The sequence below is a fragment of the Protopterus annectens genome, chromosome 13.part0, assembly GCF_019279795.1.
Source record: "Protopterus annectens isolate FY-2018-M chromosome 13.part0, PAN1.0, whole genome shotgun sequence".
Lineage (NCBI taxonomy): Eukaryota > Metazoa > Chordata > Ceratodontiformes > Protopteridae > Protopterus > Protopterus annectens.
Genome location: NC_056747.1, coordinates 295012825 through 295035922, shown reverse-complemented (window position 1 = coordinate 295035922; position 23098 = coordinate 295012825). Strand labels below are relative to the sequence as shown.

At 39.7% G+C, this 23098-nt stretch overlaps 1 protein-coding gene across 2 annotated transcripts in view; it reads left to right on the top strand.

Annotated features, from left to right (window-relative positions):
• PIP5K1C (phosphatidylinositol-4-phosphate 5-kinase type 1 gamma) overlaps positions 1-23098 on the top strand; it is a 1117364-nt gene that overhangs the window by 94478 nt on the left and 999788 nt on the right. Inside the window, exon 1 of one of the 2 annotated variants that reach the window (XM_044053872.1) lies at positions 2064-2127. The exons of the other annotated variant lie outside the window; for it this stretch is intronic. The gene's annotated coding sequence lies outside the window, so the exon portion shown is untranslated. Of the gene's footprint in view, positions 1-2063; positions 2128-23098 lie in introns of those variants that run through there. 2 annotated transcript variants of the gene reach the window in all.

Here is a 23098-nt window from a genome sequence, read left to right as displayed (position 1 = left end):
TGGTATGAGTCAATCCTGAATATCTTTTTCAGAGGAGACCAAACCTGTAAGCAGGATGAACTACAAGTACAAACCATAAAGTGGTGCTTTCCGAAAGTTATGCATTAAAGAAAATTCTGTCAGTATTATAAAAGTAAACAATGCATGAATTCTGCAGAAGGCAGCTTATAAAATGTAATGCTCCCAAGCATTAAAGCAGCCGTATCTGGTAACAGCAGACACAGTAAGTGAATACTATGCAATTGTTTTTAGCATAAGAACATTGTAATGCTGAAGGATATGTGTACCTGTGTCATTTATGCTAATTTAATACTGTGTGATTTACATTGTAAAATTAACTGAATATTTGTGCTGTCACTAAATATGTTGCTACTGAAAGCTGGCTGCAGTTTGAAGCCAGGGTATAAAAATAAGAAACGTAAGACTACAGTCTGAGTTTGATTTTAGGCTGGCACCACAGAACAGTGGCAGTTTACTTTAAACATATCCTTTTTAGGTGTTGTTTCATCGTTTTTTGTTATATTTGCTTCATTTTAGTGCTATTGTGTTTATGCACTAACATTTGGGATAGTAGTGATCCTACCTTTGTTTTGTCATTTGTTTTTATGGGAGCTGTAACAATGGCATGACTGTCTCATTGGTTTGTAGGTTGCCCGCACTCATGTCCAAGAAAGTTTCACTTATCTGCTAGTTATATTCTTGCAGTAAATCAGTCCTTGTCTGAGCCATCCAAGATTCATTTCAGTGCTTTTCTGGACTGCAAAATTCAAAAGAAATATGCATCTCACTTAGGGCCAGCCTTTGGTCAACTGGTGCCCTAGGCAAAAGGTATCCACAGTGCCTCCCAACACCACACGGTGCCCTCATCCTGGTCTACCTACAGCATCCAGATTACTGGAAAAGCGCCCCTGCTAGTGTGGCGCCCTAGACAGCTGCTTAGTTGGCCTATTCCTAAAGCTGGCTATGATCTGACTTTGACTAAGTAAGTGCAACTTTGCTTATTTATAGGTTGCCTTTCTGTTGTATGTTGAGATTAACAGAATTTTGGCTGTACTGGGTTCAGTAAAAGTAGTGATGGAGTCTGGCTGTTGTATGCAGTGCATCTGCTAATGAGCACAGCGTTTCAGCTAATAAAGTGTGCCATTTGTAGGGTTAGTTTCCTTATGCTTATAAAGTGAGATTGGAATAATTATTCATGATAGATAACATGCTCAGTTTTGTGGGTGAGCCTACAGAACAGATGCTTTGCAACTTGTTTCAGCCTTAAAAACCTTTACGATAAACTGCAAGTTGTTGAAATGTTAAAGGGGCCTGTTTGAGTCCTTGTTATTGACAGTGGTAGAAAATATAATTGTAATCATTACTACCAGACTGCCAGTGAAACTGTGATGTAATATGCCACTGATCTGAAGCCATGTAGGTATGTAATCTATGCAAATGTGAATGAAGCACTAAAGAAATTTGTTAGTTATTAGTCACAATGTCAGAGAAAGCTGTTAAAGTTCCTAGTGCATTCAGAGTAGCACTGAGTATGGAAAAGGCAAGCAGAGATAATGTAACAGTTAAAAATAAAGCATGACACTTGTTGGTAGAGTGCATAAACTGTAAATAACTAAGAATAATGAAACACTGTAATAAGAATTAAAACCCACATTACTGTAACTTTTTAAGAAAACAGAATATTATAAGACAGGTATGTGCTAGTGAAATGCAGTCTTTAAGTAAGCAGAGATTTTGTATAGAAGAATGCAAAGTATGATTCTAAAGAGGGAGTAGAATTACCAATTGATAAAAACAGTTGATAAAAAGGGTTGCTTGTCTTCTTCAGGAGAAGAACAAAGCAAAAGTAGGAATGAAAACTGGTACAAGATTGCTAGTATCCACTTATATTATACCCAGTTGTCTAAATATTTTTTTCCAAAGATACTAATCTAATGCACAGAACTTAAACACACGCATACTGCAGAGAGTTTTGTCACTATTGGATCAGATTATGATGACGATGCAATGAGAAACAGAATGACGCTGCCCTTCCTTCTTGTAAAAGGAGATGGCACTTTGAGTGGGAAGAACTTGTTGCAGAAGATTGTACTAACTGAAAACAAAGTGCGGATCAAAAGTGTTTGGGTGAGTTAAAGTCTGTTAAAGAAGTACTAGAACTACATGTTGAAATGTTTCAAGAGGAATTAGGCATGCTGCATAGTGTGTGAAAGCAACTATTTTGATGAGTTCAAGTATGCCTTCAGAGTTGTGTAAGCACCTGGCCTTGCCATTTATGATGAAAGAGAGTGTTGACAAACAGTTAGGCCACAGAGAGGAAGATTGTAAGCCTAGCAAAGCATAGTGAATGGGCTGCAACTAAAGCTCCAGTTCAACTTGTTTGTAGTAATTATAAGTCGACTGTAAATTATGCTGCTTCTACAGAAATAATTGTGCTGCCTGGAGAGGAAAGGTATGTGGCCATTTTGAGAAGTGGGACTATATTCTCAAAAATTAACTTTGCGTGTACTTCTCGGCAAGTATTTTTTGATGATTCAGAGAAGTAACTATCAAAGATGTACAAGGATTTGTTTGTGTTTAACAGATTGGCATTTAGTGTGATTTCTGCGGCTTCCATTTTCCAAAGAATGTTGGAAAATCTGTTGAAAGATTTGCATGTTATGGTACCTAGATTTGCAAAACTGGGCTCTGAGAGTGAACAAAATGTGAACTTGATAACTTACAGAGTGACTATCTGGGGCATATTTTGGATAAAAAAGTAAGACATCCCTCCTCTGAGAACATGAAAGTAGTGCACCCATTTATGCCATTTCTTGGTTTAGTAAACTATTGTGAAAATGTGCACCTAATCAAAGCACAGCACTAACAGCCTCATGCAGGTCACTAAAGGAGCAGTTGGAATTTCAGGAACAAAGTGCATTTAAAAATGCCAGAGTTATTAACATGCTGTAATGATTTTGTGTACTATAAAGAAAGTCTTTGCATTTACAATAGCTTTCGATGCTTCTTCATAAGGTCCTATAATAATTAGAATAATAAGCTGTTATTTAACATATGAACCTACTTGAGAAAAACAAAAACTTTTGGTCATGCTTCTAGAATATTCTCCTCCGTTAGGAGGAATTATTTCCAGATTGAAAAAGAAGTTCTAACTTTGAATTTTGGAAAACAAAATATCTGTCAGTACCTGTGGTGTAGAAATTCAAAGCAGTAATTTTAGGACCATAAACCAGACAGACAAAAGTGAGCAGAGCAAGTACATCAACACAATAGCTTGCCAAGGTGCAGGAACAAACTGTTCCTCCTCCCCATACACAATACATGGAAGTAGTCCGAGGGGAAAGGGAAGAGTACATCAACATGTCCCATTAACAAGTTAAAGTGCTATATAGAAATTTAAAGGCAAAGGGCCACTTCAAAAGTGCAACCCTAAGGAAATGCACCTTTTAACTAAGACTTGAACGTAGGCTCTTTGGGTCACCATTCTGTCTGCTTTAACTCGTAGAGTAGATGAGAGCTTTAAAGTATGTCTTAAAAGAAGACTGGAGTTGTAAGTAAAGGATTTATCCTTTGGGTAACAAGAATTACCATTCCATAGAAATTCAGCAAACTGTTGGAAAACCTGCATTTTGGACACCTTAATATTGTGAAAATGAAAACGTTGACACGCAAGTTTTAATGTGGTGGCTAGACATAGGTGAGGCTTCAAATAGATGCACAAAGGGCATGTGCCGTATCATATGGAAAAGAAAATGAAATGCCATGACAAGTACAATTGCATCCGTGGGAATTTCCAGGAGGAAGTCAGAAAAAATTCCGTATTGATTTTGCAAACTCGTTCATGATTGTGGTGGATGTATGTTTGAAATATTTAGAAGTGTTTCATTTATATGAGATTATACTGCTAGTGTCGGTAACAAGCTTGAGAAGATTGTGTGCTTCTTATGGCATACCAGAGTACACAGACATGGCCAGTTGTCAGAAGAATATTGCTTCATAACATAGAATGGAATGTCCCTCTATACTAGTGCACCAGGGCATCCTACAGCCAGTTGCTTAACAGTGGTGTATTTCCATATTTTCAAAGCTGTGCAAGACCACAGATAAACTATACAACACAACTTAAACAGAGCGGAGTCGATAACTATACAACGTATCTTAAACATCAGCAGATTCATTCTTCAGTAGGCATGTCAGTGCAAATCTCAGCCTTAATAAACCAAATCTAAGTGTTACCGTTAGAAGCAGTACTACAAAGATTTCCATGTGATACACATGCAAATAATTGTTCATTTCAAGAATGTGATTCAGTACATCTTTGAGATGCAGTTATGGAGGTTCCAAGTAGATCCCAAGTATGGTTACTGAACAGGCAGACTCAGTCTCATTTTATTTTGAAAAATGGCTATGTGGACCACTTATGATAGGCACAGTGATCAACTAAGAATTGACTGAAGGGAAATACTAATTATCAGTGAGTCCATATGTAGGAAGTATGGACTGTGAAACCAAGCTTTTCTAGGGTAATGAAAATTTAATGTGATGTTTCACAAGAGCCTGTGATGCAAAACAGAGAGCAGGAAGTTTCAGAGAAACATTATTTGTTGCCAGCATTGAGAGTTTCATAGAATGTGCTGGTGGGTGTTTTGATAGTGCTTTTGGGTTTGCTGAGGATAATTGCTGCAGAACAAGTGGCTGGGAGATCTTTGGGGTTTAGAAAGCTTTCTTTTAAGTGCCTCAGCATATTTTTATTAGTGTATTGGGCACATTGTGTGCGTGCGTGTGTGTGTGTGTGTGTGTGTGCGTGCGTGTGTGTGTGTGTGTGTGTGTGTGTGTGTGTGTGTGTGTGTGTGTGTGTGTGTGTGTGTGTGTGTGGTCATTACTTACAAACTCAGTGTTATTTTGAGTGCTTCTGTGTGAGAGCATTGCCTCCAGTGACATTGTGTAATTACGTCTGTGGCATACTGTATCAGGTTTTTCTAAGGATTTGTAGGTTGTCCGTGAACATGAGACTTTTGCTACATTGTCTCTGGATTTCCATACCCACCAGAATAACAATGGAGAAATTGGGTGCATATCCATATCAGTGATATTGGATCCATTTTATGTGAACTGCAAGGGTGTGGTATGTGACAAAGGGAGATACTGTCAGCACAGCTATCTGGAATTTTGTAAATATTTGTATGTCATTTGTGAATATCAATATAATGTATATAAGATGCTTGTGGTACAGCTGGATTAGAACTGTAAGCCATATGTATATCAAAGTAGGTTTGAACAGATGTATGTTAAAAATGTATTTTATAAAGTGCTTGTGCTTAAAATGTAACCACATTGTGCCCTACTGGAATAGAATAGAAATGTACATGCAATATTGTAACTGTTTAAATGTATATATTTTAGTAGTAGAAACTTGAATGTAGGAGGTTAAATTCAGAAAAAAAAATTAATTAATTTATATCTGCACTATAAAGGATGATATCTTTCAGTTTCAATGTAGCAAGAGAGACAGAGTCTGTGCTGAGAAGCTTCCTGCATTATGTTCGGAGTGTACTAATTACTACCTCTGAAAGTATGAAGGAATGCAATTGTTTTATGACTTCTAGCATCTGCCAAAGATCTGAGGTTTGTGTATTTTCACAGGTCGATGCTTCCAGCAGTGGGGGTTTCACCTGGGATAGAGTCAGATGACAAGAAATTATGTAATTCTTCAAGCTATTCCAGCAGTAATATTTGTGATATTAATTTGAGGAACCTCTTAGTGAGACAACATTCTGTATTCTGTCCTGGACCTGACAAGAGCCATTCACTACAACATCTGTCTTGCTCTAATTAAGTTAGTTAACTAGGGTATAGTAATTATCTTAGACTTAAGTCAGGAATATAGTGAATCTTAGTTTAGATGTTTTTCTTTATTTATTTGAGACTGTCCTGCAATGTTGTTTTTAATATTTCCTATGATTTTGAATTCTGATGTTGCTGTAAGTATATACCAAGTATTTTCTTGTTCTTTTATTATTAAATATATTTAAACATTTCATTGTAGTTGATCTGCAAAGAGATATTTAAGTTTTGACAGTACTTGCATATTTATTTGGTGACACTGTGTGGGCCACTCCTAACAGCCTTGCTGTAGGTCAAACTATCATTTGTATTAATATTAATATTACACAGTAAGATTGGACACCCTTTGTTAAGGGCCTGAAAGTAGCTGACAAGGAGTGACTGGGGGCAGTGATAACTGCCTTATAGTGTTGGCAGAAGGGAGCATAGCTAGTAAACCTGTACCAATCTTGTGTGTGTGTGTGTGTGTGTGTGTGTGTGTGTGTGTGTGTGTGTGTGTGTGTGTGTGTGAATCGAACATCAAAGAGTGTGTGTGTCAGCTACTTGGGTAGGGACACAAAGCACTGGTTCGAGAGAGAGGGTGCTGGTACGTCTTGGCTTGGTCACTCAGTTGAGATATCAACTCTATAGCTGTGCTAGTGGGAAGTCTTACTGGGGGATCTGGAGAAAGAGGAAAAAACCAGCCCCCAGACTGACTGCGGTTTCTGTGTGCTCTTAAGGAAAATTGCACTTGATGCAGAGAGCTGCATCTGGAAATACTTTGTGTGTACCTGTTATCCTCCCAGTGAATGTCCACCACTGTTGCCAGTGGTGAGGATTGAGGCTCCTTGATTACTGGGCCAGTGGTGGGGCATCACATGGTACAAGAATTAATAGCAGGCTAGAAGCAAAAACTAGGCTACGTAGGAGTAGAGTCATGTTGCAGTGCTCTTCTGGAATCAAAGTAGTTAAACTTTGCACAATTAATTCACTGGATACAGTTCCAGACATAGTTTTATAGGGAAAATACAGTTTTGAGTGCTTGCATTAAATACAAGGCACTGCTAAATGCTGCTGCATGACGAGCAGTGTCACACAAATGCACCATATTTATGAGGCAATAAAAACTGATTAAACTGATTACATAACCATCTGGCCAATAAAACAACCTAATTTTAAGCCTTCCTGTGTCTTTTACAGCTTGGCCAGACCAGGCTACCCCCCCCTGCCGCTAGATGAGTAATAACTACCAAGGAGCAGAATACTTCTTAATGAACCAACCAAAACAGAACAAAGTAACATCAACTGCCAAAGACATAAATTAACAGTTTTTACCTTACAAAACAAAACTTCAGATCTAGCTCTTTCATCAATAACAATTACCACTTCAGAATCTGAAGGAAAAAAATGCACACCTAAGACACAGAAAAACTTGTGCTAATTTTAAACTTTTTGTTTGTTTGTTTTCAAAGGGTTGTAAAGACCTCTAATAGAGGTATGGAAAACCATTTTAGAAAAACGCAAACTGTGGTGGCAATTAAAGTTAGGTGCAGACATTCCCCCTGGAATTAGACAAAGTAAGTACAAGTCAGTCATTTGACCTTAAGAACAGTTAAGTTATGAGGGTGTTTGCCCATAGTTTAAGATATATTTTTAAAAGTTATATAATGGTTTTTAAAACTGGTTAATGCCTATTTATTAGGCTTTTGAACAGAATTTGTTTATTAAGAGTAAAAATTTTGCACGAGTTTTGTTTCTCAAGATGGGATTATTTCTTGATGTTTTTTAAGGTAGTGTGTGCCTAAATTGTTACTTGTGAAATGAAACAGTTGATCTGAAACATTTTTGGTGGTTAACATTGCTTCTTTCATTAGATGACAAACCCAAAGTAGTGTTAATGTAAAAATAAACAAACAGTAGCCGAAAGTGAAAAGCTAACAGAAACTAATTCAATAATTTGCTAAGACAGTACCCTTAAGTCAATTTTAAACAATTAATCCATCAGCAAGAACAATTTATTTATTTTTATTTTACATTTGTTGACCGGGATAGTCCAACTGGATACATGTCCATTTTCAGCAGAGGCCCGGGGAGAAAAGCTCCAAATATACAGATAAAAACATACATACATGCCAAGGGTATTACAAAGTCAGTAAGGTTTGGCATTCAAGAGGCATTCACAATTTTAACAGGGGAGAAAATCTGCAATTGCACAGATAAAAAAACATACATACATGCCAAGCAAATATTACAAAGTAAGGTGTGTCCCTCAAGAGGAATTCACAATTTTAACAGTGTGTAGTAGAATATAAAATATTAAACAGTTGGATTACAACAACAATTATTATTTACAAAGTAATGTACAGAACAAGAATGTCACTGCAAGCATTTGTGGGCAAGAAGCTAATACAGTACTGTTAAGTTAGGGAGTTTGTTATGGAGATTAATCGGGGTTGGTACATGGACAGAGCCAGTGCATTTTATAATACTGCTTGAGGCTTTTTTAAAGAGGCTTAGAGAGGGTTCCAGGGTAATGTCTGCTGGAAGTAAGTTCCAAGCTTTGCCAACATAGTTGGCAAACAGGGAGTCTCCAGCTGAGTTATTAGCTTTGTGTGTTTGGATTAACAGCTTGTTGGATGAGTGTAATGGTCTGTAGTTACTATATGGTTTTATGATATTTTTAAGTGCGGCGGTGTTTTCGGGTTGGTTGAGAATATTATGTGCTGCTATTAGCTGACTGAACTGAAGTAAGCTTGGCAGTTCTAGCCACCTTAGGAGATTGAGGTTTTGGCAGTGATGTGTCCTTTATGTGGATCCGGTGGAAAATCTGGCAATATGGTGGTAACAGTGAGAGAGTTTGGTAAGCTGTGATTTGTTTAGGTTACAGAGTATAGGGGAAGCTTATAGAAGGGTAGAGAGAAGATGAGAGCGGGTGATTGGGATCCTAGCTATTGTGGTTAGAAAAGGTTTATTTCTATATAATGAGCCAAGCTTCTTCTTGATGGTTTTGATAGTTTTATTGACGTGCAGATCGAATTTGAGATTATTATCAACTATTAGCCACACTAAGCTCTTAGGGGTATTTGGGGAACTAGAGGTACCATTGTTTGATGTTATAGTAAAGGAAAGTGGTGTGGACCTGCACGTGGAGGCAAAGAGCAACAGTTTAGTCTTGTTGGGATTCAACAGAAGACTGTTATTAGAGAAACAATTTTCAACTGTGTTGAATGTATTCTGGGTTAAGGTTTGCAGGGCTGTTGGGGAAGAGGCTGAGCAGATCAGAGTGGAGTCATATGCGTATTGGATGCAGGTTGCTTTTGGGATGGCAGTGTGTAGGTTATTGATAAAGATAGAAAAGAGAAGAGTACCTAAAATAGAGCCCTGAGGAACTCCAAGGGTGAGAGGTAACAGGGTGGATAGTTTGCCCTGCCATAGTACTGCTTGTTGTCTACCACTCAGGATTGGAACCACTGTATAGTATGGTTGTCCAGGGAAATAGATTTCAGAGAGTGGATAAGTAATTGGTGATTGACCATATCAGAGGCCTTTGAGAGGTCTGGAAAGAGGGCTGATGACAGCAAGTTATTATTTCTGTTTAGATTTATGGCGTTAGTGAAGGAAAGGAGAGCTGAGGTGGTGCTATGGTGTGGCCTAAAGCCATGCTGAGAGACGGACAGTATTTGGTTCTGTATGAGATGGTAGATAATTTGTTTGTGGATGCACTTTTCCATTATTTTGGCCAGTGGTGAAAGAATGGCGATAGGTCTATAACTGGATAATTCTGTAAAACTTCCACCTTTGTGGAGTGGGATAACATGGGATATTTTCCAGATGAGGGGGATAGCACCGACTGTTAAGGACCTATTGATCAGGATAGATATGGGGAATGCTATGGCATCAGCAGCAATGTTTAAGAACGGAAAGTAAATGCACTTTCCAGTCTTAAATGCAGATAAATGCAATAAATAATTCAAGAAAACAGCAGCAGTACACTTAAGTAACTTTCAGAAGTATGTTTTTTTCAAGTAAAAGTAGTTATTTTGGCCTAGATTGCACTAGATGCAAGTAAAAACACTCTGGGTACACAGGAGAGGATGACCAGCATTGCCGAGCTTTGTGAGAATGAGCCAAGAGCCATGCAAATGCTCCAAATTTATAGAGACCATGAAAACCGAGTGATCTGACTAAGAAGTCCTGTTCTGATCAATAAAACAGTTTCACTTTAAGCCTTCTTGGGCGTTTTCCAATATGGACAGACAAGGCTACTCCCCCAACTGCCACTAGATAAGTCATTTTAAGTCTTCTTAATGTAGAAAAACACAATAGTTGGCTAAAAATGAAAAGCTAACAGAAACTAATTCAGCAGCTAGCTGAAACAAACCCTAAGTGAAATTTCAAGCAGTAAATCCAAAAGCAATGAAAATGGAAAACACATGCTCTTTACAATCTTAAAATGGAAATAAATAATTCAAGAAAACAGCAGAAGTACATTTAAAAATGCACTTATCTAAGTTATTTAAGTAAAAGTACTTTTCTTGGACTGGGTTGCACTAGATACAAGCAAAAAACACTTAGTACATAAGTGAGAATAGCAATTGTTGCTAAACAGAATTGGAATCAGCCAGGAGGCGCCCAAACACTCTGAATTTATAGAGACAGTGAAAAATGAGTGCACATTAGTATTATACTGAACAGAAATAAATACAGTTTTGTGAGACTCACTCTTTATTTTGCTAATAAATTTGTTTGCATTGGTTGGTAATGTGGCTTTCCTGCAAACTCATATTTCTTCAGTCCTGGGTCCTCTCCTGTTTGGTATATACTTCTCTGAAGTCCAGGCCAACACGAAGGGACTCTGGCTGACAACGTTTGCAGACGATTGCAAGTTGGGAGCTATTATTAACTCCCCAAGTGATGTTGACATCCTACAGAAAGGCCTCACTGAGATCAACTACTGGTGTCAGAACCATGGCCTTAAGCTCAATTCCAAAAAATGTGTTGTCATTCCCTTTGGGAAAAACCCGGTTCCCATGAATTACCACATCGATGGTAGTCCACTGAACACAGAAGGCGTGTTAAGAGATCTAGGAACACAGTTTGACAGCAACCTCTCTTTCGACCACCACATTGCCACTGTGGTTTGAAAGTCCTTCTATGTGGCATATCTCAATACTAAGAGTTTTGCATCTAGGAAGAAAGAGGACATTGTCTCCCTCTACTCTTCCGTCATTAGGCCAATCATTGAGTACAATGCCCCGTTTGGCATGTACCTCACTAGACACCTGCAACAAATGGAAAGGCCACAAAAGTACCTTACAAAGAGGATTCTAGGCCTTAAACACTTGTCCTGTATGGCCAGACTCAGAAAACTCTCAACAATTCTCTGTCTCATATTGCCTACTTAGAGGTGATCTCTGCTTGATTTACAAAGCCATGTCTGACCCAGCTCTGTTAGAAATGCTACATCTAAAGAAATCCTAGTCCCTCTGCACCACAAGCTCCAGAGACCTCAACCTCATTACCACAATCAACAGAACGTGCTGGAAGGACAGGTTCATAACCCAGAGACTGCCCATGCTATGGAATAGACTCCCATACATGTCAAACAGAGCACCTCACTGGCCCTCTTCAAGTGAAATCTTGATGAGTGGATGGGAAATAGAAAAGTCACCTGGATATTGCTCCAGTGGCTCTACTTGACAGAGGCACTGGGAACTAAGGTCGGGTGGCACGATGCCAGGGTAATCCTATGGGCTAGCCATTAGCCTAGTGCACACCTATGAACCTAAGAAATGTCCCACTATACTCTTCTGAAAAAGGTGCAACCCTTTGACCTAAGCCCTGCAAGGATAGCCTTAAGGATCTGAATATACCCGTCAAAAGAGTAGCTTCAAAACGGGGTTTGAAAGAGAAACGTAAAATAACTAATAGTTCGAGATGCCAACAGTGTTTCAAAAGAAAAATTGTGCAAATTGAAGGCAGCGTGTTATATACTAAGGAGAAAGATTCCATAGAGATGTCTAAAAATGTCTTCATTAACTGTGTAGAAAACTATAGAAAAACACTTGTGATGAAGAGTGCAGGAAATCCTTACATAAGAGTGGAGAGTCAGGTGATTACAGCAGGCTGCTATTGAGAAACATTTGCTGTTATGATGATGTCAAGGAAAGTGACAGATTAACTAGGGCAGGCCATGCTTGTCTGTCAATATATTCCATATTGTTCTGCTTCTGAATCTCATCATATGAGAACAGGAAAAAATTAGAGGTGGTGTTGACTGCAGTGCTGTGTCCTCTGAAACAAACTGGGCTAAACCTTCCATTGGCCTTGTGCCTAATGCCACCATCTGCTGAACAGTTGCACACTGCACATTAAGGCACTGAAGCATGGTGAACTTCAGAAACAGCACTTCATGGAAATGATGTATGCGTTTCTTTCTTTCATTGCTTTTATGAAGCTGGTGTGATACTCGGATTTCTGAGTGTATTTGATTGCCTGTTTGTTACCAGGATGAGCTGTCTAGGTGCTAGTGGATCTTTTTAGGTGCTGTATGGGAAAACTGTCTAGATAGGTGACTTGATCAGAGTACAACCTTCTAATGGAGACCGAGGGAATCAAATCTAGGACTGCTGGTTGAAGCATGTACTACATTATTGGCTTAACACTGTGCTAAATATATTCAACCACCTTCACAATGTGAATATTACAGTGCTGTTTGAGCAGATGCAAATGGCAAATTTAACAGGGCTCAGTCCTGGGTCCACTCTTGTTCGGCATCTACTACTTACAAACACAACAAACAGCAAACACAGGAGGGTTATGGCTGACAAAGTTGACAGATGACTGCACTCCAACACCATGAACACAAATCACACCAGCACAGCCCAGAGCCAACCTCTGAAAAACGGCGGACTGGTGAGCCATGGCCATGGCCAACGCAAAAAAGCGCCAAACCATAATAGTCATATAAAAACCAATCCACCCCCTTATAGCCTATATAGGTGACAATCCACTTGAGCACAGAAAAGTCATCAGGGATCTGGGATCTGTTGACTAGAGTAGACGCTAGTTAAACCCATGTTGCTAAAGTAGTTAGGAAGCACTTTCACCACATCTACCAGATCATGAAGGATAGATTCACGCCCCCGATTCTCATCGTCATCCCATCCCCATGATTGAGTACAATGGATGCACTGATTAGACCAATGATTGTACCTGATGACCCCGTTCAGGCCCCTCTGCCCAAACACTAAAAAACAAAAGGATAAAAAAAAAAAAATGTCCAAAAGGGTCTCCAAACTGCCCGACCTCAGCTTTATTCAATCTCATACGCAGCTTCAGAGGGCTTGCAGTGCCTCAGAGGTGACCTGTACTCCACATATGAGTAGATGTCAATCCTTATACCTCAAAATAAATCATCCCTCATCTAATCTAGATCGGGAGATTCCACAAAGTGGGAACCTTAGACCTTAGAACGCGATAGAAAATAAGGAGGGGATGATTCATCACCCAGAGACTTCTACTCCTATGCTGTGGAATCCCGGCCCATGCACTGTGAGGCAGAGCTGGCCTTGCTGGCCCACCAAAGGGATGGGAGATGATGGAGATAGACCCGCATATTTACCTCAGTTAGTGTGCTGTGACAGAGGCACAGAAAAGAATAAAAGATATATTTATTCAAATTCAAAGGGGTGGGGCAGCCACATAACATGGGCTATAGCTAGGCTTATAAATGCCCTTGGGCAGATAGCCTAGTATGAACCTATGAACCTATGAACAGTGTAATAGAAATAACAGTAAATGAAAGAAAATGTATCAATAAATAGGGATATCCTTGCAAGGTACAGAAATAAATAATGTATCTCCTGTTTTGCTAGTTTTGTTGGAGTTTATAGACTGCATAAGTGACCTACACAATAAAGATTTCCAGCAACAAATTCCATGCATAACGAATCACTGCTGGTCTGTTAAGGCATGTCACCTTCTGTGTAGTGGTCAGAAGAAAGTGCAGTGTTCACTTACTGGAAATGTTGAACAGTGTACAGGATCTCCCTGGTTGCTGACCTCTGAGAGAGGTATTGCAGTTTGCAGGATGCTGGAGGTTCATTTTCAGGTCTCAGTCAGTCAGTGACTGCAGAACTATAGCAGTCACTTAGCAGATCCTGAAGTGGAGAACATGGCCATTTCTGTTATTGGCTGCTACACATGGAGATTTGGTAGCACTGCTGAGTAGCAGAAGTAGGTACGTCACAGGCTTGAAGGAAGGAGTGTAGCGTATTACCTTTGGGTCTGCCTGTGTACAAGTGGGTTGAAGACTTTATCATTCCTAGTGTAAAACCGGGAAAGCTGAAAATGAAATTTGAGATGTAATTGGCAAATCACATCCCAGTTCTGGCTCAGGCTGCATTCCACTTACCACAGCAGTGTGTGGATGTGATTACTGGTGTGGGAAATTAACACCTGTACTTTAGCTTCCTCTGTTTGGAAGAAGGTCTGTAGAAACTTACAGAAGTAATAACAGAGAATGTCTCAGGTGAATTAAATGTCATGAGGCAGGAACAGTCATAAAATCAAAAAGTCAAAAATATTTTAGTAGTGTATATGTGTGTGTTTAATACTCATGAGGCCAGGAAGAAAAATATACTGTGGTATGTGACACTGCTGATATTTAGCATTGTTTTAAAGAACCTGTACTAATGGATGCATAAGATCCTTAAAATACTAGATGGACAAATGGATTTGGAAAGACGTACCCTACTAGCAGAGATGCTAGAAACTCTCTTGTCTCCTTTTGCATTTTTTGTTTAGCTTTATCTGAAAACAGCCACTGGTTCAGTGGTTTGTGGCATAGTTCATTAGAATTACAGAAATAACCACTGAAGTGAGTAGCCTTTCCTTAACGGGCCATCCCGGTATGTATTGGGATTAGGGGGCATTGTAAAAGGCCATTCCACTTATGTCAGAGTAGAGATCATCTTGCTGTGATATGCTGTTCTTAGCCCTGCAGACACTTCTTTTCTTCCTTGGCAATTTTCCTTCTGATACCTCTATGTCCTATATTTAGTTACACTGTTAATGCTGCATACTTTGTTGTTGTTTGTCTTTCGGCTTCGGAGGTGCCAGCTCAACGCTCAACCTTCAACAAAGGCACGCCCATTTACGCACGCATGTCTTTCAAAAGCTACCCAACCACGGGGAGGACATGCAGACTGCACACACAAGGCACTCCCAAGCCCAGCCGAGAATCGAATGGGAGAACCTGTTGCTGTGAGGTAACAATGCTACCACCGTACCACCGCGGCTGTATAATGCTGCATACTTTGTAAAATATGTTATTCTTGTTTCAGTATGAGTACTGCAGTATACTGTTAGCTGCAGTTGTCATTAACTAGCTGCTGTTTGAACTGCGTGTTCAAGACGTTAAACAAGTGATTTTGTTACTGTCCCCTTCCACTCTTGGCTGTCTCAAAATGACATACAGTATCTCAATGGGTCACTGACAGTCAGCAGAAGTCATATAATTAATGATTAGAGAACTGGACCAGAGAATAGGAGATTCTGAATTCTGCTCAGGCCTGCAGTACTCAGAATTCATCAGAACTTTGAGCGAGTTAGGCAACCATCCTGCACTAAGCTGGATTGAAGCAAAGCCCCAGGGAAACACAAGAACCCCTTTCACTAATATATAAATATGTTGCTGTGGAGGAAACCACGTCTGTGCAGTACTGTTGTCATTACTGGAAATTATTTGGGCTTATATTAGGACTGCTGACTGCATTTGAGCTCTAGTTGTATGAAAAATCTTCATCAGGTCAGGAAAAATTATTGTATGCAAAATATTGAGAGGATCAGCAGCTTGTAAACAGATCCTCAGCTTGTGGGGTTGTAGGTCTCATTTCAGGAATTTGGGATTAAAATCCAAGTGTTGGCACTTTAATGTAACATAAGAACATTAAGGTATTAAGGTGCTGTATTTTCAAATACTTCACTAAATTGTGCTCTCATCTGTTTGTTTTGTTAGTAATTCAGGTATTTTTTAAAGAATTTTATAGGGGCCACTTCTTGAAAAGTGTACAGGAAAGTCCCATTGTTCATACCAATTCCCCAATTTATGTTCCAGCACTATTTCAAGTAATTCCTTAAAGAAGAATTTGAAAGGTGTTTGGCAAAGAATCATAGCAGTGTTTTGATTTTCATACACAAGTCTTGCTTTGTCCTGCCTTCTGTACGTTAATTCTTCAGCCTGAGTGCAGGGAGATTAGGGAATGCCACTCTGCAGGTACTTTAACTCTCTTGAGAAGTTCCTTGAATTGTTTATGACTAACCACTCATTTTCCAGAATAGCATGTGCTTGATACAAGTGTCATCTCTCACTGGTTGGTAACAGCTAAATTATGTGAATGTTTAACTTTGTAGTTGAGAATATAGTCATACTTGAATGCTAGTACATGTCTATTGTATTTTTGAAAAGTTTATTATTAAAGTGTGGTAGTTAGAAGCTTCAGTTGACCTTTTTTCTCCTTTTTTTCATGGCCAGGCATTTTGTGTGAGTAATGCAGTATTTACAGTGGATATTCCACTTATTGTATCCAATCAGAGAGCATACTTTTGAGTAATAATGTTATTCAATAGCCTTCACTCTGTCACTCTCTGAATAAAATAATCATTTCATTGGAAGTTTGTCCTGACAGGATATGACCAAGTGATTGGTGGAATGTACCATTTGAAAGTATAATTGGTGTTCCCACAGGGACCCAAGCAGGCATGTCAGTCTGGTACAGCCTCTAACATACACTGTACTGAAGACTGGTCAATGAAGCCCATATTGTCAGACTTCAACTCAGCCTACAGTGTTTGTGTGTCAATTATGTGACTCCCAAGGCAGTGAACAAGTGCAGAATGCCAACGTCCTGAGTCTGTATGATGGAGTCTCTCTCCCACTTACAATCCAGCAGAGAGGAAAATTCTGAGGGGATCCAAGGTCTGAGCTTCTGAGAGGCACAAGAAAAACAAAACCTTTCGCTCAGATGATCCTTTTTTTGTTGAGCTTCTCAGGCTCATGGAGTCCTCCATGGACAAACCTGTTGCCTTCATCCCTAAAGAGGCTGAACCAGGAATTGGGGTTAAAAGCTGAGGAACATTGATGCCTTTGCAGCCTAGAAATACCCAGATTCTGGTTCTCTAGCTGTTAAGAAGTTTGTACTCTCTGGGGGACTGGAGTACTATCCCGTCAAGCATAGGTACCAGCAGCCACACCATTCCACTTTGATGCTGAATAAGGAGTTGAAAGCTTTAAACTGGGTGTGTGTAAGGATGCTCTTTTTCCCCCAGACTGGTCATTGGGGCCTGCACTATCATGTCTATAAGGCTCTTGAGCTTGCAGAACTCTAACTCCTGTTTCAAGGAGTTTGTAGTTAAGCCCCTTACAACAGCTTCTTTAGTGGACTTTCATATATCTTGCTGTAATTTTGAGTGGGTCATTGTTGTGGTCACTGTCCTTATTCAAATGAGACAGGCTGTTATGAACACCTTCTTGAAGGATGTCTTACTTTGTCTGTTGTAGCCGTTGCAACTTTGTGGTGTGTGTTGAAGGTCCCACAACACACCTTGAGTACTTCAGAAAGAGGAAATTGTTCACCAAGCATTCTGAAGATAAACCTGGAAATAGAACTTCTGTGTTTCAGCATGAGGAACTATTATAAACAACTCTAATGTTAAGGTACTCAATTGAGTTGTTATCCAGCAAAAGAATATTTATTTGACATTGTGCGCAAAGGGCATGCATCAGTTCAGGGAATCTGGCAAAACGTTTCCATGTGTTTGCAATGGGTAGTTTGAAGGATGAATTTATGATCAGTCCATCACACTTCCCAAATCAGGTGACCCTGTTAAGGACAGGCCCTGGTACCCTCTACTCTGGTCATGTAGTACATTACTGTCATGTTGTCTATCCATACCTGCAAAGAGGCTTGCTGAATATCTTACTGAAGATGCTTTTCATATATAAATAAACTGCTTTCATCTCTATGAGACTGATATGGAGATGACTGTGCCTGTGAGCTCGTTACTTAGAATGTAGCTGAATTCCAAATGGAACCCTGAACCGTGTAGAATAAAACCCTGCCAGAAGAAACTAGTGTGGATAAAGGTGAATGCCATTCCCACTGAAAAAGTGTGTAATTCTTCTTAATTCTTATTTCAGGTCCTTTGTAACTGGGGGTAGACTTGCAATCATTTCATATAAGCTGCTTGCTTGACCCTAAGGATTTTTTAACTAGACACTGGATCATCTATATACCAAAATTGATTTTATTTCATATATACTTTACCTTTTTTTTTTCTTAACTTTAATTTAACGTTTATGTGTTTCAGTTTCATCTGTTTTGTAAAGTGATTTGTAATAATAAGGCTTGTATTGAGTATTTTTCATATGCAGTCTCTCAGGGGGTGAGCAGTAAGGGTGTATGCTGGTATAAACACTGGGACCATGTGGTGCTGTCAACTAGTCGTTTTGTAAAAAAAAAAAGTCTTGGAGTTGTTGACTGGTCAAAGACCAGCGCTATGAACTGGAAGTGAAAGTAGCCAGCATCGAATCTTACAAACCTTGACTGGGTCTTTAAAAAAATTCAGGTGCACTCAGACTGCCCTGATTATGCTAAATGAAGGTATGTCATTTTGATATTTACTAATTGTTTGTCACCAGACATACAGTGCAACCATTTCAGTAGTCAGACACATAGTTAAGACAGCGATTTTTGAATTGTTAATCAAATTTCATATTTCCGCAATGCAATGCCAGAATAAAATGTCTAGCATCAACTTTTTTTTTTTACCTTATTTTAACTTTGATGTTCTTTACTGTGAGAAAGGTAATATGTTACACTGCATAAGACAAAGTGTATAATTTAAAAAAAATGTGTTTTGATTCATGTTATTATATAACCTAAGCAAATTCACTGGGCTTTTATTTTGCAACTTTGCTAAAAAGAAAGATTAGCAGGACTTACCCTTACTGCTTATTATGCTAAACTTAAAATATTAGCAGTTCAGATCTTCTATGTCAGCATGTCAGCTGGTATATGTGATTGTGGGAACAGCCTTGTGGTCAGCTGCCGAATCCCACCTTGCCATTAGGAGCTAGAAGTTGCATGTGAGTGACTCTATCTGTGTTCTTGTGTAATTTTTATAATTATGATTTGGTTTGAAATGGTGAAGGCACTTAATTGGCTAAGAGCTTTGTAAATCTTTGTATGTAATGACAGGAGAAGTAGCTGGTGTGTTATTCAGCAGTGCATTGTCATTTTCTTAATGGGCATGTGCGTGAGATGTCTGATGGAATTTGTATATACGTGATATCTTTTTCACAGTGTTATAAATACATTTGGTTTGTCGATTATAATGTAGTCCATTTTTCAACATACAAGGTACTTGGTATTTAGCTCTTAATATGTTGCACCCCTTATACCTGCTATTCATAGTGATTTTTGCTTCTGTATGCATGGTATTTGATTGGCAACAGGAGTTTCTTTTATGGCGTCAGACACAGGAGACTCCTTTCCTTTTGCTGAAGGTCTGAATGTTAACGGGTAAAGAAAGTATTCTGAAAAACATAAGGACTTTGAGTCACAGATAAGGTCATGAGCTTTGAAGGTGCGATACTAATAGGGAAATAAAGAAGCAATATGGTTGCAAGAGTTTTAGGATAAAAAGGTGAAATACTAACTGTACAAAACAGTCAGGGATCACCACACATGCACAACAGAGCTGGTCTTCATAGATGTTTACTAGGCTAATGACTACAAGGTCCCTTTTAAGCCTAGCCATGCATCCTAAATCTGGTACACTTGATAATTGTAAGCAGGGGCTTGGGAGATAAACCATTTACAGGTTACTTGTGTCCATTAGATTCATAGGTGCCAAGCCAGGGATTATCCAGTTGTCCAAATTACACTTGAATTGGGTTAGGGAGGAACTCTGCTTCACATGGATGGGGAGCCTGTTCCACAGATGGGGTAGTCTCTGGGATACATACCTGTCTCTCCAGCAGGTCCTATTTATATCACAGGCAAAGTTCAAGTCTTTATAACAGGTAATTTTGGTGCTGTTTGTTTTGTGGATATGCAGGAGGTCCATCAGAATGGGGTCTGACAATGTCCTGTATGCCAGGTATAGATCTCCCCTCAACAGCCTGTAGCAGACAGAATATATCACCATTCGATATCACCATTAATAAGTAGCCCACAGAACAAGTGTGATGGAAATGGCCATAGAACAGCAAGCCAAGGACTGGTGTAATGGAAGTAGTACATTGCTGTGACTGTGGAATAATCTGCCACAGTCCAGAACAGGCATGATGACAGCAGTACATCTCTGTGGTCATTAAACAGTGTGCCACTTTCACATACCTGTGGACTAAGGGAAAAGTCATTCATCTCAAGGCAGGAGTTTACCAAAAGTTATAGACCCTCTGTCTTACTTAAATACTAGCAGGCCCACTGCTTGTGCCTTAGTTGTTGCTAAGAATCAACAGCAGTTGTTCATTAGTCATTGCTAGGAACTAGCAGCAGTTGTGCATTTGTGGTCGCTAGGAACAAGCAGCAGTTTTGCATTAGTGGTCACTAGGAACAAGCAGCAGTTGTGCATTTGTGGTCACTAGGAACAAGCAGCAGTTGTGCATTTGTGGTCACTAGGAACAAGCAGCAGTTGTGCATTTGTGGTTGCTAGGAACAAGCAGCGATTGTGCATTTGTGGTCGCTAGGAACAAGCAGCAGTTGTGCATTTGTGGTCGCTAGGAACAAGCAGCAGTTGTGCATTAGTGGTCGCTAGGAACAAGTGGCAGTTGTGCATTAGTGGTCACTAGGAACGAGTGGCAGTTGTGCAGCAGTTGGGCATTAGTTGTTGCTAGGAATGAGTGGCAGTTGTACAGCTGTTGTGCATTAGTGGTTGCTAGGAACAAGTGGCAGTTGGATAAAAGACTCACTGAAGGGTCTACATCTGGACAAGAGCTGCATGCCTGCAGCCACCCCAATGATTCATGTGTTATCTTGAATGAGTTTGAAAGAGCTCACCTCCTCTGAAGAGGTATGTAGAGTGGAGACCAGATAGAATGACAGTAATTTTCTGAGAGGAGATGAACAAAAGGGTAGCATGAGACTGCAAATGAATGAAAACAATCACATAGTTTGGAATATTGTAACTGAGAGGGGAACTTGCGTAAGTAGGTTGTTAGCCTGGTGATATGGTGCAGTAGGCCAGGGATCATAGAAGTAGCTGTAAGGATAGTGACTTGGAAACTGTTGACTACCTCTCCCATCCCACCACCACAACCAGAGAGGGCTCAGCTGGCACAAATCATAGTAGTGCAGGAAGATGGTGTGAAATAAGTAGGATTTCAAGCAGTTAGCACACATGGTGTTTTCTTCTTTATTTCTTGTGTTGCTGATACTATTCCTCTCCTCCATTCCAGCTACCGCTATACAACCACTTATTTAATTGTATCTGGTGAGAGTACTGTTATCACATTGACATCATCCAAACAGCCATCCAAGCTTTGCTGTTCCCTAATGCTTCCTCAGCAGATCCCAAGGAGTTATGCTTGCCAACCACGTTCATGAGTGATATTATTCTCAGTACTCCAGTACCCCCAATGAGACAGACTCCTCCACCCTCTCTCCAGTTTCCATTGGGGATTATGGGTAGAGTATATATCCTTGTACATATCCTGTCAACCTCCCCCCATTGGGAAGAGGCAAGCACGCTTCCATCTTCTCATTCTTCTCCTTCCCTAGCCAGCTGCACCAATTCCTGGCCAGTAATCAAGCTGTGATTGGCTTTACTTCCATAAAAAGTACCACACATACAAGCTGCATGGCATGCAAGTGGTGAAGCCCTTGCTATGACTCAGGCAGGGTACAGTCAGCGGTGGAGTCTACGACATACCTCTCAACTGTACAGATTTTTGCAGAATGTACAGATTTTGGCCTCATATTTTTGGTCCATTTTTCATAAAATTGTGTTTTTTGGCAAATTAGTGGTAAATCATTAAAGACTGAAGTTAGAAAATAATGACGGACATTTGAGTTTCAGACTTCATATCCTTCAGAAAATTCATGATAATACAAAACCTGTTATTCTGTCAACATTCAAGTTTCTAAGAGCAATATGTAAAATGGTCCCTGTTTTTGGGCCTTTGTCCCACTCTTATTTATGGCTCTGTCCAGATTTCATGCTCTACGAGGGTGAGAGGTATGGCTACAAGCTGTTGAAAATTAGAAGGGAGCTTGCAGTTGAATGCAAAAAGGATTTTGTGTTATACTACTGTGAATGGACTGCATCTCTTCAGGATGGTAATCCATAATCTAAGTTATAGGTTAACATGTTTCCTTGGGGAACATTTCACGCAGAAGACATACAGTGGTCTTAACGTCCCAGCTTCTATTAAAATGTTTAATTACTTGGGAAAACAAAAATACATAGAAGTTATTGTGCAAAATGGGATTAAACGGATAAGGAAAAGATCATTAATACAGGATCATCTAAGAACAGTAAGTGTATGGGCAGTGGGTGGTGGTAAGTACTGGGCAGTGTATTGTAGGTGATTAATACTGCTGTCTTTCATGGAAGAAGATATCTTGACATTGTAGTAGTCAAGAAACGTATAGTATATACGACAGTCATATATGAAGAGTATCTGTGTTCTGTTTTGTAAAACAGCCAGCTGGTTAAGGCTGTGACCTTACAGAACATTTTGCTTGACAGTTCTGCATTTGATTCTCTTAAGTTTTTGTGTTTTCTATGACAAATCACTTAACCTGTCAGTGTACTTCAGTCACCCTTGAAAAAAGGCACTTCTGCCTTAAGAGTTTTCCTGGTTTATGAGATGACGAATGATGAAAAGAATTGGTTAGAGTCTCCTGTATACAGAAAAGCCAATGGGACTAAATGAAGTAGTAGCAGTTTCTGCTAGGTAAGAAATGAAAACAAGCACAAATGAACTGTGATGGCAGATAATTGCAGATGTTCTTCGTGTTTCACTGTTACAGTCATTACACTTGGGTTATCCTGCTGGCAGGCTACCCTCAGTCGGCCTGAATTCCAAAGTCTAGGCCCGGAGTCGGTTGCTGTCGCCTCTTCCCTGACGTCAGTGCGCCAGGGGTATAAAAGATGCAGCTGACGCCATTTTCTTCAGTCTTTTCTTGCCACACAGTGCCCAAAGCAGAAGCAGTTTGCAAGTACCGGTCGGCCAACTCCTGAGATTTTCGTATTCGAATTTCAG